The 13,226-nt window shown below is 43.1% G+C and overlaps 1 protein-coding gene across 1 annotated transcript in view; it reads right to left on the reverse strand.

Annotated features, from left to right (window-relative positions):
- iars1 (isoleucyl-tRNA synthetase 1) overlaps positions 1-5,716 on the reverse strand; it is a 147,721-nt gene extending 142,005 nt beyond the window's left edge. Inside the window, exon 1 of the mRNA XM_078414016.1 lies at positions 5,672-5,716. The gene's annotated coding sequence lies outside the window, so the exon portion shown is untranslated. The remainder of the gene's footprint in view (positions 1-5,671) is intronic.
- Between the last annotated feature and the right edge of the window lie 7,510 nt (positions 5,717-13,226).

Below are 13,226 nucleotides of genomic sequence, written 5' to 3' on the forward strand. Positions count from 1 at the left end.
TCTGCTCCTATAATTTATGAACCTTGTACAGGTTTAAAGCAAATCATAAGGGTGCAAAGACATGGTGAATGGTCACAGTAATTTTCCCAAGGTAGGGGAGTCAACAACTAGAGAGAGTAGATTTAAGGTGAGAGGGAAAAAATTAAAAAGGGCCTAGAGGGGCAATTTTTTCTCATAGAAGGTGGTGGGTATTTGGAACAAGCTGCCAGAAAAATTTGGAAGCAGATAGAATGACACCGTTTATAAGGTAATTAGATGTGTACATGGATAGGAAAGGCTTTGAGGAATTATAGGCCAAATGCAAGTAAATAGGACTATCTTAGGTAGGTATCTTGGTTGGCTTAGATAAATTGGGCCTGTTTACGTGCTGTATAACCCAATGACTATTGTGATAACTTGCTTAGCCATGCCAAATAGGGGAAACGTCTTCCCTGCGTATACTCTGCAAAGCCCTGTACAAACGTTCTCAGCTCTCATAAAAAACATAATTTGTTTAGCGCTACGGAACAAATCAACTACTAAATCTCCAGAGTCATTCTTCCAAAGATTCTGCTGCAATCTGTGCAAACTAAATAAATTTTCCCTGGGGTATGAAAAACTGAACTGCAGACAAAATTGAGGATGTGATCTCAACAGGATCATATTTTTTAATGAATTCACTTTTCACAATCTGACCATCGGTGGGAAGCATTTATTGGTATACCTGCACATTAACTCCCAGTGATTCAAGCACAAAAGCAACACAGTCAATGTTAACACCTTTCAATCTCTCACCATTTAAAATAATACTTTGAAGATAGACACAAAATGCTGGAGTAACTCAGCAGGACAGGCAGCATCTGTCTATTCACAAAATGCTGGAGTAACTCAGCAGGTCTCAGCAGAGACTCAGCAGAGTAAGGCAGCATCTGTCTATCTTCGGTGTAAACCAGCATCTGCAGTTCATTCCTATAATTAAATAATACTTTGCTCTTCTATCCTGTACAGACAACAGGGGCCCCATTTTCTGTCACTGAGAACTCTGAGAGAACAATACTGACAATAGTGCAAAAATGGAATTTCAGTGGGGGCTAAGGAAGAGCCTGATCAAATGCCTGTAAATGGCAAAAAAGGATGCCAAAAGGAAAAAGAAATTGAAAGATGGCTATGGGGAAAACAAGGCAAAAGCATGGGTTGAAGATGCGAGTTGTGACGAGGATGGAACAGAAATAGAGCAAAAAAATTAGAGCTGGAATTCGAGAAGTAAATGAATAGAACATGCCAATTTAATTTGAGAAGAAAACAATTTAACTAGATTACAACAGGGAAGAACAAGAACAAACATACAGGATAAAGAACTCCAGATTAAATTATGAGGTGAGAAATGTATCTGACAACACAGAAACTGCGGGCCAAATTAACTCCATGTCAAGTATGAATTGGGAATCGGAGTGATGGTGTCACAGGAAAATTATCTGCAGGAGAATGGCAATTTGGATCAGAGATCCCATCTACTCAGATTGGGAAAGTAATTTTGTAGTATTTTATATGAGATTGGAGAATTGTTTGACTCTTTTTAGTGGAAACTGATCATTTTCAGTTGTTTCATATAAAATTTACCAGTTGTGACAAAAGAAAACACAAAACAAACATAATCTTTATTGTAAATTTTCAAGGAGCTTTAAAGAGAACCAACTATGGTTTTAGGATTTTATTTGTTTTCCTTCAACATAAGACAAGGCAAATTTGGAATACTGACAGTAGAGCAAAGGAATGATGACATGCTTAGAGTAGACAACAACAGCAAGTAACACCCAAAGATGCTTTGCAGGTAAAACAAAGGATATTGATATTAGGATTAGAAGTAGTAACAAAGGAATGGTCTGATTGATTTTGAGGAAATTGTACTTTAAAAATGGCATGGTTTAGAAAGGAGGCTTGAGCAGTTGCTGCTAAAGATAAGCTCACTATCAGAGACCCAAAAAATAGTGGATTTTATTTTCACTTCTAGTTAGCTCTCAACCAAGGATCTAACCTTGATCACCTATCTCTTATATTTACGCCATCTTGCCTCCATGACATAATTCTTCCCTTCAGTGACGTCTTTCAAACATGAGGACAAATTCTATTGGTACAACGACCCACTCTGAATGAAGACAATACTTTTTCAATACAGGCATCCAAATCCTAACCAACAAAACCAAAATTCTCAGAAACCACAAATCTGAATTTAAACCAGAAAGAAATATCAAAACACAACAAGCAAATTTAGAAGCCTCGAAAAGAGTTAGATAATAATCAGACAAAAACAAAAGTTGATGTCAATATGCAAAATAAAATGAATTATCCAGGAAAACAGCCAAAACGAACAAATAAAGAACTTTACTGAAACCCATAAGAAAAGTCATTCCATAGAAATCAGAAGCACTGAGAACATGTAAGTGTAACATGAATAAAAATCAGTGCCGTGTTGGCGTATGGTACTCAGCAAAGTAGAACAGAGTGGCATACACAAATTCACATCATCCTGGGGCATTTGACTACAACCAGCAATCAACGTTTCTGTACAACACCCTTCTCCTTCCCCACTACAGAGGAACCATTATGGAATTTGTGCGAGAAATAGTACAAAAAAGTGAACTGAACAGCGGAGAGAGCCGTACGTTGTCTTGGAAGATGTCAACTAAGCAAGGACCATTATTGCTTATATCATTGAAAAACAAAACATTTATTCCAGGATTCTTAGCTAGTGTAATCCAAAAATAATCCTACAGCACTGATCGTTCATCATTGCTGAATGCCTTCTTTTCTTTAAATGTTTATCTGGTCTCCATTTGAAAACATAGAATTCTATTTCCCTGAACAACCCAAATCAATCAATCAAGTGCTGGAGTAACTTGCCGGGTCAGGCGGCATCTCTAGAAAACATGGATAGGCAACGGTTCAGGTTGTGACCATTCTTCAGACATAGCCGTGGGGGGGAGGGAAGAGTGCTTGAAGAGATGGGCTGGGACAAAGTTTGGCACGTGATAGGTGTTTTTTTTAAATTTGCAGATGGTTGGACAAGAGTCAGTGATGAAATGGATAAAAGAGGCACGAAATATGAAGCCAGAGGAAAAATAGGTGGACGGGGATGGGGGGGGGGGGGGGGGGGGGGGGAGGGAAGGGGGAAGAGGGGGGGGGGAAGGGGGAATAGGAGGGGGTGGTGTTTTGATGTTACCTAAAATTGGTGAATTAAATGTTCATACTAATGAGTTGTAAGCTACCCAAACTGAACGCAAGATACTATTTCACCAGTTTTGCAATGTGGCCTCACTCTGGCAATGGAGAGAGCCCAGGACAGGTAGGTCAATATAGGAACGGGAAAGGGAGTTAACATGGTAATCAACAAAGAGATCTAGCAGGCCTTGGTGGACCAAGTGCAAGTATTCTGTGAAATGGTCGCCTAATCTACACTTGATCTTGCCTATGTAAAGGCCACATTCGGAGCTCCATATGCAGATGAAATTAGAGGAGGTGCATGCGAACCTATGTCTCACCTGGATGGACTGCAGGAGTCACTGGATAGATATGATGGAAGACCCATAGAGAGAGGAGTTATATCATCGGTGGTTTCATGTGGCTTGGGTGGGAAGGGATGAGTGAGCCAAGGAGATGCAGAGGAAGCAGTCTCTGCAGAAATAAGAAACAGGTAGGGATGGGAAGACGTACTAGTGGTGGGATCATGTTTGGATGGTGGAAATGTGGGAGAATGATGTATTGGATGTGGAGGCTGGTGGGGTGAAAATGAGAATCAGTGTAACTTTACCTTGTTCCATCTGAGAAGAGAGGGAACAAGAGCTGAACTGCGGGGCACAGAGGAGATGTGGGTGAGGGGTCCATCTATGACAGCAGGGCTAAGATCACACTTACTAAAGAAAAAGCACATGTCCATGACGCAGCAATTGAGAGTAATGGATCGCTTCTTTGCAAGAAGTAGGTTGGGAGGAAATGTAGTCCAGATTTATATGGTGAGTTTATAATTTACATCAGTCGATAGCTTGTCCCCTGTGATGGGACGGAGAGAGAGATGTCAGAGATAATCCAAGTGAATTTGAGGGCAGGGTGGAAGTTAGTGCTGATGTTAATGAAATCAAGAGGTTCTGCACAGGCGCAGGAGGCAGCCCCGATGTAATTATCAATATAGCAGAGAAAGAGTTGGGGGATGGTTCCAGTGTACGTTTGGAACAAGGACCATTTTTACATCTGGTCATTTCTACAACCATTATGCAAATATTCATTAAATTGTGCTGAAATGTAAATCAATAAAATTAATCTACTGCAACATGCCCCCAGGACTTTCTACTAATACATCAGAGCTATTTATAAAGATTTCCTCATTACATCTAAGTGGTAATATTCTCACTTGGGTGATCAAAGCCAACTCTAGCACTTAAGCATAGTCAGAATTACCAGCAATGTTAATTGAAGAAAATGCTAAACTGATGCGAATGAATCAGTGGACACTGTCATTAAAGCAGGCACAAAAACTGCCATCATAATTTTGAGAACAAACAATTCTCCCAAAGTAGATTGCACTTGTTAGTGCACATCTACAAACAGTTTTCAAATAATCTATTATCAAAGTAATTAATTATGAAAGAATGAAAGTATAGGTAAATTACAGATGTTGTTTACGTGCATTGGCAACAGCATATAATGTTTCAATAAAATCCCTACCCCATCATCGATTTAACTATATTTTTAAATAAACACGTGGACAAGGACACAACTTCAAAATAAACAGGTAAACAGCATAATCTTCAATCAAGTGGTTTGTGAAAGAGAAACAAAATGCTGTTACTTCAAAACGACACGCCACAATATCACGTTCTTTCCGAAATCATTCGCACTTTTCTAATTTAATGACAAGCTACGAAAATATGCAAGACTAATGCAGAGTTAAACAATGACCACCAAAACATATCATTTTAGATGAAAATATATTTTATTTCATGATGTGCTTTATTTAGCATGGATAATTACAAAAAGTTGACAATTTATAAATTATCTAATCACAGTAGTCTTTGCCTTTTCCGGTTCTAAAACAAGTTCATCGCACGATCACTGCAGGCTGATGCAATAATTGGCAAATGGTCGCAAGATCTACAATCCTTTATAATAGATTTTTTTTTTTTAACTAGAAGAAGAAATCAAATATTCGAATTACGATGGAAATGTTTCAGCAAATGAAAGTTTAGAGTTTTGACGAGGGATCTACATTCTAAACAAAATTAAAATCTTTTTAGGCAACTTGCAACACAAGTATCGGAATGACACGCGAATCGAGAGTAAAGCGAAAGTGGGCACTTGCTTTTTGCATGGTATCTACAGAGAAAAAAAAGCCCCTAGATCGGCAATTCCGTGGGGTGCCAAGCTAATGCAGAGGTTTGTGCATTTGACCGATGGTTGCACAGTCACAGGGAAGGGGTGAGGAAAGGAAGGGCCTGGGCTGGCTGCGAGGAGCCGGCCGGCTGTCATGCTTGTCTCCCTCAATCGGTTCCAAACATCCGACAGCGCTGCCTTTCTCGGTCAGATTCAGTGGCTACGCCACACGGGAGAGTGTTCCCCGCGACTAAAGCACCTCTAGATCAAGGATGAAAGCCACAAGCCGGCTCCGCGTTGCTCGCAGCCGCATTGCCGCCACACTCACCAGCTTCTCGCATCCACAGTTGCGCCGATCCGACCCGGTGCCCCAGCCCCTTACCCGCCCCCGGCCCCGGCCGCACAGCAACGCCGCCGCCCATTGGCTCCTCCGTAACTAAGGGAGGCACCTCCCACTGCACTCGCCGCCCGTTGGTTGGGCCGTCGACAGCTGTGTGTCGTCGCCATGCAGCCGAGCAACAGGCCCTTCGGCCCGAAGACGGACACGGAACGGTGGAGTAACTCAACGGGTCAGGTAGCACCGAGGACAGACATGAAATGCTGGAGTAACGCAGCGGGTCAAGTAGCACCGAGGACAGACACAAAGTGCTGGAGTAACTCAACTGGTCAGGTAGCACCGAGGACAGACAGACATGAAATGCTGGAGTAACTCAGCGCGTCAGGTAGCACTGAAGATAAACACAAAATGCTGGAGTAACTCAACTGTGAAATGCTGGAGTAACTCAACTGGTCAGGTAGCACCGAGGATAGACACAAAATGCTGGAGGAACTCAGTGGGTCAAGTAGCACCGAAGATACCAAGTGCTGGAGTAACTCAGCAGGACAGGTAGCAGAGACGACTAACACAAAATATGGAGTAATGCCACGGGTCAGGTAGTACCAAGGACAGACACAAAATGCTGGAAAAACTCAGCGGGTCAGGTTTTGAATTACACCGGCTGAATTGACAGAGTCTGACAGAAACACGATTTCTATCAGAAAGTAGAGAACCACTCAAGAGTTACTCTGGAGGTATTTATTTCACAAAATGCTGGAGTAACTCAGCAGGTCAGGCAGCATCTCAGGAGAGAAGGAATGGGTGACGATTCGGGTCGACTGGGTCTGAAGAAGGGTCTCGACCCGAATCGTCACCCATTCCTTCTCTCCTGAGATGCTGCCTGACCTGCTGAGTTACTCCAGCATTTTGTGAAATAAATACCTCCAGAGTAACTCTTGAGTGGTTCTCTACTTTTTGATAGAAATCGTGTTTCTCTTTTGTGAAATAAATACCTTCGATTTGTACCAGCATCTGCAGTTATTTTCTTACACTAAGAGTTACTCTGGAAATTGACAAGCTGAAAAGAAAGCTGTCTTGGAAAAAAAGTTGAGGGGAAAAAAAACCATTTCCATCTCACAACATCGCTACCACTTGCCCCTGCAGTAATCAGACACCATTGTCTCTTAAGAACATAGTCAATTTCACTGTAAGTGGGCATTGAAATTGACAACAATTTGCTTCTATTGATACTTGTCTAAGATATTCTATTAAGCAATATAATCTTACAAGGATGTTGCCAGGACTGAGCTATAGGGGGAGGTTGAGCAGGCTGGGACTCTATTTACTGTAGCATAGGAGGATGAGGGGTGATCTTATCGAGGTGTATAAAATCATGAGAGGAATAGATCGGGGGGAGGCACAGACTCTCTTGCCCAGAGTGGGGGAATCGAGAACCAGAGGGCATAGGTTTAAGGTGAAGGGGGAAAGATTTTATAGGAATCTGAGGGGTAACTTTTTCACGCATATGTGTGTGTGTGGAACGACCTGCCGGAGGAGGTAGTTGAGGCATGGACTATCACAATGTTTAAGAAGCAATTAGATAGGTACATGGATAGAACAGGTTTAGAGGGATATGGGCCAAACGCAGGCTTCGGACTAGTGTGGATGGAACATGTTAGTCGGTGTGGGCAAGTTGCGCCTAGGGGCCTGCTTCCACACTATATGACGCTATAACTCTAACATACAGTCCTCAGTATAGTAACAAAAATAAACGTAGCAATTAAAAAGATTTTAATTTTTTTACAATCCTGTGGAAGAAATAAATATTATTGTGCAACCGAAACTCTCTAGTCCATAACTCCCTTTTCCACATTGACACAATTTTATACAGTGCCCTCCATAATGTTTGGGACAAAGACCCATCATTTATTTATTAGCCTCTGTACTCCACAATTTGAGATTTGTAATAGAAAAAAAATCACATGTAGTTAAAGTGCACATTGTCAGATTTTATTAAAGGGTATTTTTATACATTTTGGTTCCACCATGTAGAAATTACAGTTGTGTTTATACAGTGCCCCATTTTATCCTTCAGTATCCTCTCCAGTACCTTTCCTACCACTGATGTGATCTGGGATACTGGTCCATAGATCCTAGGTTTTTCTTTTCATCCTTTTTAAATCAAGGCACAGCATTAGCCATCCTCTCGTCTTCTGGTACCTCACCTGTGTCTAATAATGATTCTTATCCCTCAGCCAGGACTCCTGAAATTTCCTCTTTAGCTTCCCACATTGTCCTTCAATATATTTGATCGGGAGATTTTATCTATCTTCATACATCTTACGATGTCCGGCACTTCCTCAACTGTAATAACTGTAAACCTGCATCTGCAGTTCATTGTGTCGCTAAAAGTAAATTGATGAACATTGCAGTGTATGTATATGAACCTACATTTATGGAGGTTATTAAGTGATAGACCAGCTGGGAGAACATTAAAGTGATCAAAAATGGAGGTATAAAACCAGCAATGAAGGTTTTGATAGTGGGTGGATGTAGACAACAGGGAACTGGCAATATTAAGAAGATTGTATTATATGTTGTCTTTATTACAAAAAAAGGCTGATGTGTAGGTATTGTTGTAATTACGCTAGAACAACTTGGCTAAAGACATGAATAGTGTGGTGTGAGTTTTCGGTAATGCATTTTGAATTCTGCGTCTATATAGCCTTTGCTATACAGGTCCACCACTGATTTTGCAGCAACTGGTAGTCACACCTCCTTTAATCCGGACAAAATTATGAGAAATCCCTCCTTGTTAATCTCCCTGAAAATGTCGCGCCTAAGGCGACCGATCTCAACCTCATCGGGACTTTCGTGCCAATCGGTGGGTCGAATTTGCCACCTGCAGCTGGGGCTCTGGAACTCTGGCCCAGCCGGAGACAGCAGATCCGTTCCCATAGCCGACTTCCGAGTTGGATTTTGCAGGCCGGTATCTCAGCTCCTCTGGCCTAGGCCGGTATGGTTACGTTCCAGTATGGTTGGACTCCTCGCCGAGGTTGTGACCTCTGTCGGTCTGGCAAAATGGATAATCCAGAAAGGGTCTGGAACCAAGGATGCGGAAAATTGATGGTTGACCTGAATCTATTACGCAAATTTGATTTGTGATATCACATGGAGTGAATTGAATTGGACAAGGAAGGCTTCTATTATAGTGGGGGTTTCAGGATAAGGCTGAGTTGAATAATTGGTTTGGGACTACTGGTTGAAGATGGTTGTAAAGTCTTTGGACTTGATGATGAACATATTTTTGGGTGGTTAGGTTCTTGCTTAGTTTAGTTTAGTTCAGTTTAGAAATACAGTGTGGAAACAGGCCCTTTGGCCCACCGACTCCGTGATCACCCTTACACTAATTCTATCCTACACACAAGGGACAATTTACAGAATCTAATTACCCTACAAACCTGCATGTCTTTGGGATGTGGGCAGAAAGTGGAGCACCCGGAGGAATCCCGTACGGTCACATGAAGAACGTAAAATTCCGCACAGACAGCACATGTAGTCAGCATCGAACCTGAGTCTCCGGCGCTGCGAGGTAGCAACTCTACCGCTGCAACATTGTACTGCCCATTGGAGATGATGTTTGTCTAGCTCTTCTGTGGCCAAATGTTAATTGCCACATCAGCCAATGTCTGAATGTTACTGAGGTCTTGCAAGCTTGCAGATTCATGTACTGAGGAGTATGGGATTTAGCATTGAACGATCATCAGCAAACATTCCTCCTTCAGATAGAAGGATGGTCTTTGATGAATCAACTGATAATGGTTGGGCAGAGGATATTCCTCTGAAGACTTTTTTGCAGTACAAGAATTAGGATGATTGGCCTCTAAAAATCACAACCGTCATCTTTTGTATGAGGGATGATTCTGACCATTGGAATGCTTTTCGCTTTATGTTGATTAATTTCAGTATTTTAAAGAGTTCATCGATACCAATCTGGAGCAATTGCTACCCCAATGTCAAGGGCAGTTACTTACATCTTGTCTCGTTGACTATGCATGAAACATGAATGTGATAAGGCCTGGATTAGAATGGGATTGGCAAAATTCAAATTGGACTTTAGACACCAGAGGAATTTGCAAGGTTGACTGAGCAGTGGCAAGCTGTGTTGTGTCCAAATTCAGCTCTTAGGCAGTCCCAGGTGGTCCATCTGGTTTTTATTTTCCCTTCTGTTATCAGTTCAATTATATTACAGTTAAATTGTCTGCTGGGCCACTTCAAAATCATTTATAAGTCAACCACATTGATATTCCCTGGTGCCATCCATAGGCCAGACCAAGTGACAGGCTCTTTCCCTGGAGGTTATTGATGAACCTTACATGGCATCTTTGACCACCTGCTCAGAAGTTCACATGAAACATAAGCTTCTTGCAATCTGCTCTATTATTCAACTAGATTTTGGTCAATCCTATACTATAAATCTGCTTTCCTTTTGTGTCCCAATAGGATTTAGAAAAATAAACAGATGCAATATGATAGAAAATAGGTATATAGGTGAAAAGGACATACAAAATGTTCTTTAGTATTCCAAAATCTAAGATTATAGAATCTTGAATATACTTAAGTAAGTATCCACAGCCCTCTGGTTTGGAGAATTCTAAAGAATTTTAAACCTCTGAGTGAAGGAATTTCTTCTTTTCTTCATCCTTAGCAACTGACCCTTATTCTACGACCATGCCCTCAAATTCCAGATTTTCTAGCCCAGAAAAATAATTTCTCAGCACCTACTACATCAGCTCTTTTCAGAATTGTAGGTGCACTCATTATCCAGGTGTTCCAGTGATGAGTGGCAGCGCCAGTGTGAAGGTTTCTGACATGGATCTGTTGCAGAAGTAGGTGAATTGCCATAGATCTAGGCTGTCAGGGGGATTGCAGTTGATATAAAAACCTAGCTGTGATGAGGAAGCCGTAAAAGAGGAGGGGTCGCTGCAATATTGATTTAAAGAAACCATCATTGCAGTAATGAAGATGTCCTGAAAAGGGCTTCAAATTAGGTCATATCGGTAGGATAAAAAACATGATAGACACATAATGCTGGAGTAACTCAGCAGGACAGGCAGCATCTTTGAGAGAAGGAATGAGTGGCGTTTCTGGTCGAGACCCTTCTTCAGAAAACATGGCTTGGTTGTACTACAGGCCTTCCATGCTACATGCAGGACTGAAGAAGGCTCCCGACGAAACCGTTGTCGGCCCATTCCTTCTCCAAATGCTGCCAGATTTGCCGAGTTCCTCCAGCACTTCGTGTTTTGCTGCATGAGAGTGGGAGCAGGATCTCTCACAATTTTTAAGAACAAGCTCATCGACCACTGATCAAACAATTGCCAAGACATATACCGACCAAGTGATGATAAATGGGATTACTACAAATGATATAAGAAAATAACTGCAGATGCTGGTACAAATCGATTTATTCACAAAATGCTGGAGTAACTCAGCAGGTCAGGCAGCATCTCGGGAGAGAAGGAATGGGTGACGTTTCGGGTCGAGACCCTTCTTCAGACTGATGTCAGGGGGGCGGGACAAAGGAAGGATAAGGGTGGAGACAGGAAGATAGAGGGAGATATGGGAAGGAGGAGGGGAAGGGAGGGACAGAGGAGCTATCTGAAGTTGGAGAAGTCGACGTTCATACCACCGGGCTGCAAACTGCCCAGGCGAAATATGAGGTGCTGCTCCTCCAATTTCCGGCGGGCCTCACTATGACACTGGAGGAGGCCCATGACAGAGAGGTCAGACTGGGAATGGGAGGGGGAGTTAAAGTGCTGGGCCACCGGGAGATCAGTTTTGTTAATGCGGACCGAGCGCAGGTGTTCAGCGAAGCGATCGCAGAGCCTGCGCTTGGTTTCGCCAATATAAATAAGTTGACATCTAGAGCAGATGATGCAATAGATGAGGTTGGAGGAGGTGCAGGTGAACCTCTGTCTCACCTGGAAAGACTGTTTGGGTCCTTTGATGGAGTTGAGGGGGGAGGTAAAGGGACAGGTGTTGCATCTCGTGCGGTTGCAGGGGAAAGTGCCCGGGGTTGGGGTGGTTTGGGTAGGAAGGGACGAGTGGACCAGGGAGTTACGGAGGGAACGGTCTCTGCGGAACGCAGAGAGGGGAGGGGATAGGAAGATATGGCTAGTGGTGGGGTCCCGTTGTAGGTGACGGAAATGTTGGTGGATGATATGTTGGATCCGCTGGCTGGTGGGGTGGAAGGTGAGAACGAGGGGGATCCTGTCCTTGTTGCGAGTGGGGGGAGGGGGAGCAAGAGCGGAGCTGCGGGATGTAGAAGAGACCCTAGTGAGAGCCTCATCTATAATGGAGGAGGGGAAGCCCCGTTTTCTGAAGAATGAGGACATCTCGGAAGCCCTAGTGTGAAACACCTCATCCCGGGCGCAGATGCGGCGTAGACGGAGGAATTGGGAGTAGGGGATAGACTTTTTGCAGGGGGACCGGGTGGGAAGAAGTGTAGTCCAGATAGCTGTGCGAGTCGGTGGGTTTGTAGTAAATGTCCGTCACTAGTCTGTCTCCTGTGATGGAGATGGTGAGGTCCAGAAACGGGAGGGAGATGTCAGAGATAGTCCAGGTATATTTAAGGGCAGGATGGAAATTGGAGGTGAAGTGTATGAAGTCAGTGAGTTCTGCATGGGTGCAAGAGGTAGCACCAATGCAGTCGTCGATGTAGCGGAGGTAGAGTTCGGGGATGGGGCCGGTGTACGTCTGGAACAGGGATTGTTCGACGTACCCGACAAAGAGACAGGCGTAGCTAGGGCCCATGCGAGTGCCCATAGCTACGCCTCTGGTTTGGAGGAAGTGGGAGGAGTCAAAGGAGAAGTTGTTGAGGGTAAGAACCAGCTCTGCTAGGCGGAGGAGAGTGTTGGTCGATGGGGATTGGCTACAAATGATAATACTACAAATTACTACAAATGATAATTGTCAGCATATACATGATGAGCTGAGGAACATGTTTCTGTGGTTTATTCTGTGCGGGGACTCTCGAAAATATTAATGAAAATTAGTGCCTTTTGTGATTCGGAATTGTTCTACAAAAATCTGTTAATGACCCCTCACGAAAAATTGTAGAATTAAAATAGAAAACGTGAGGTGACGGACGTCTGTCCTTGCAGAGTTCAGTACAGATGAAGTACTGTATTATAAAGACATCATGTTCTCATAGACCCCTCCCCCATTTGTTCTCCCCTGCCAAAAGCGTTGTAAACAGTGAAGAAAGCAGCCGTTGGTCACGTTCGCGATGGTTGGCTCTGCAAATCTTTGCAACCACATGATCATGAAATAACCCCCGACCACCCCCCCCCCCCCCCCCCCCCCCCCCCCCACCAACCATCTTATTTCGTGACAGATCCTTTACGATTAATAAATCATTTTATTTCACCAGCGTCATATTTAAAACCAAACCATAAATAAAAGTGCCGAAAAGTTACATTTAACATACGACCAAAATTGATAAGAGGCAGACGCACAAAATGTTGGAGCGTGACAGTCACTCCAGCATTTTTGTGTTTATCTTCGG

This window comes from Rhinoraja longicauda, chromosome 17, assembly GCF_053455715.1.
Source record: "Rhinoraja longicauda isolate Sanriku21f chromosome 17, sRhiLon1.1, whole genome shotgun sequence".
NCBI lineage: Eukaryota > Metazoa > Chordata > Chondrichthyes > Rajiformes > Arhynchobatidae > Rhinoraja > Rhinoraja longicauda.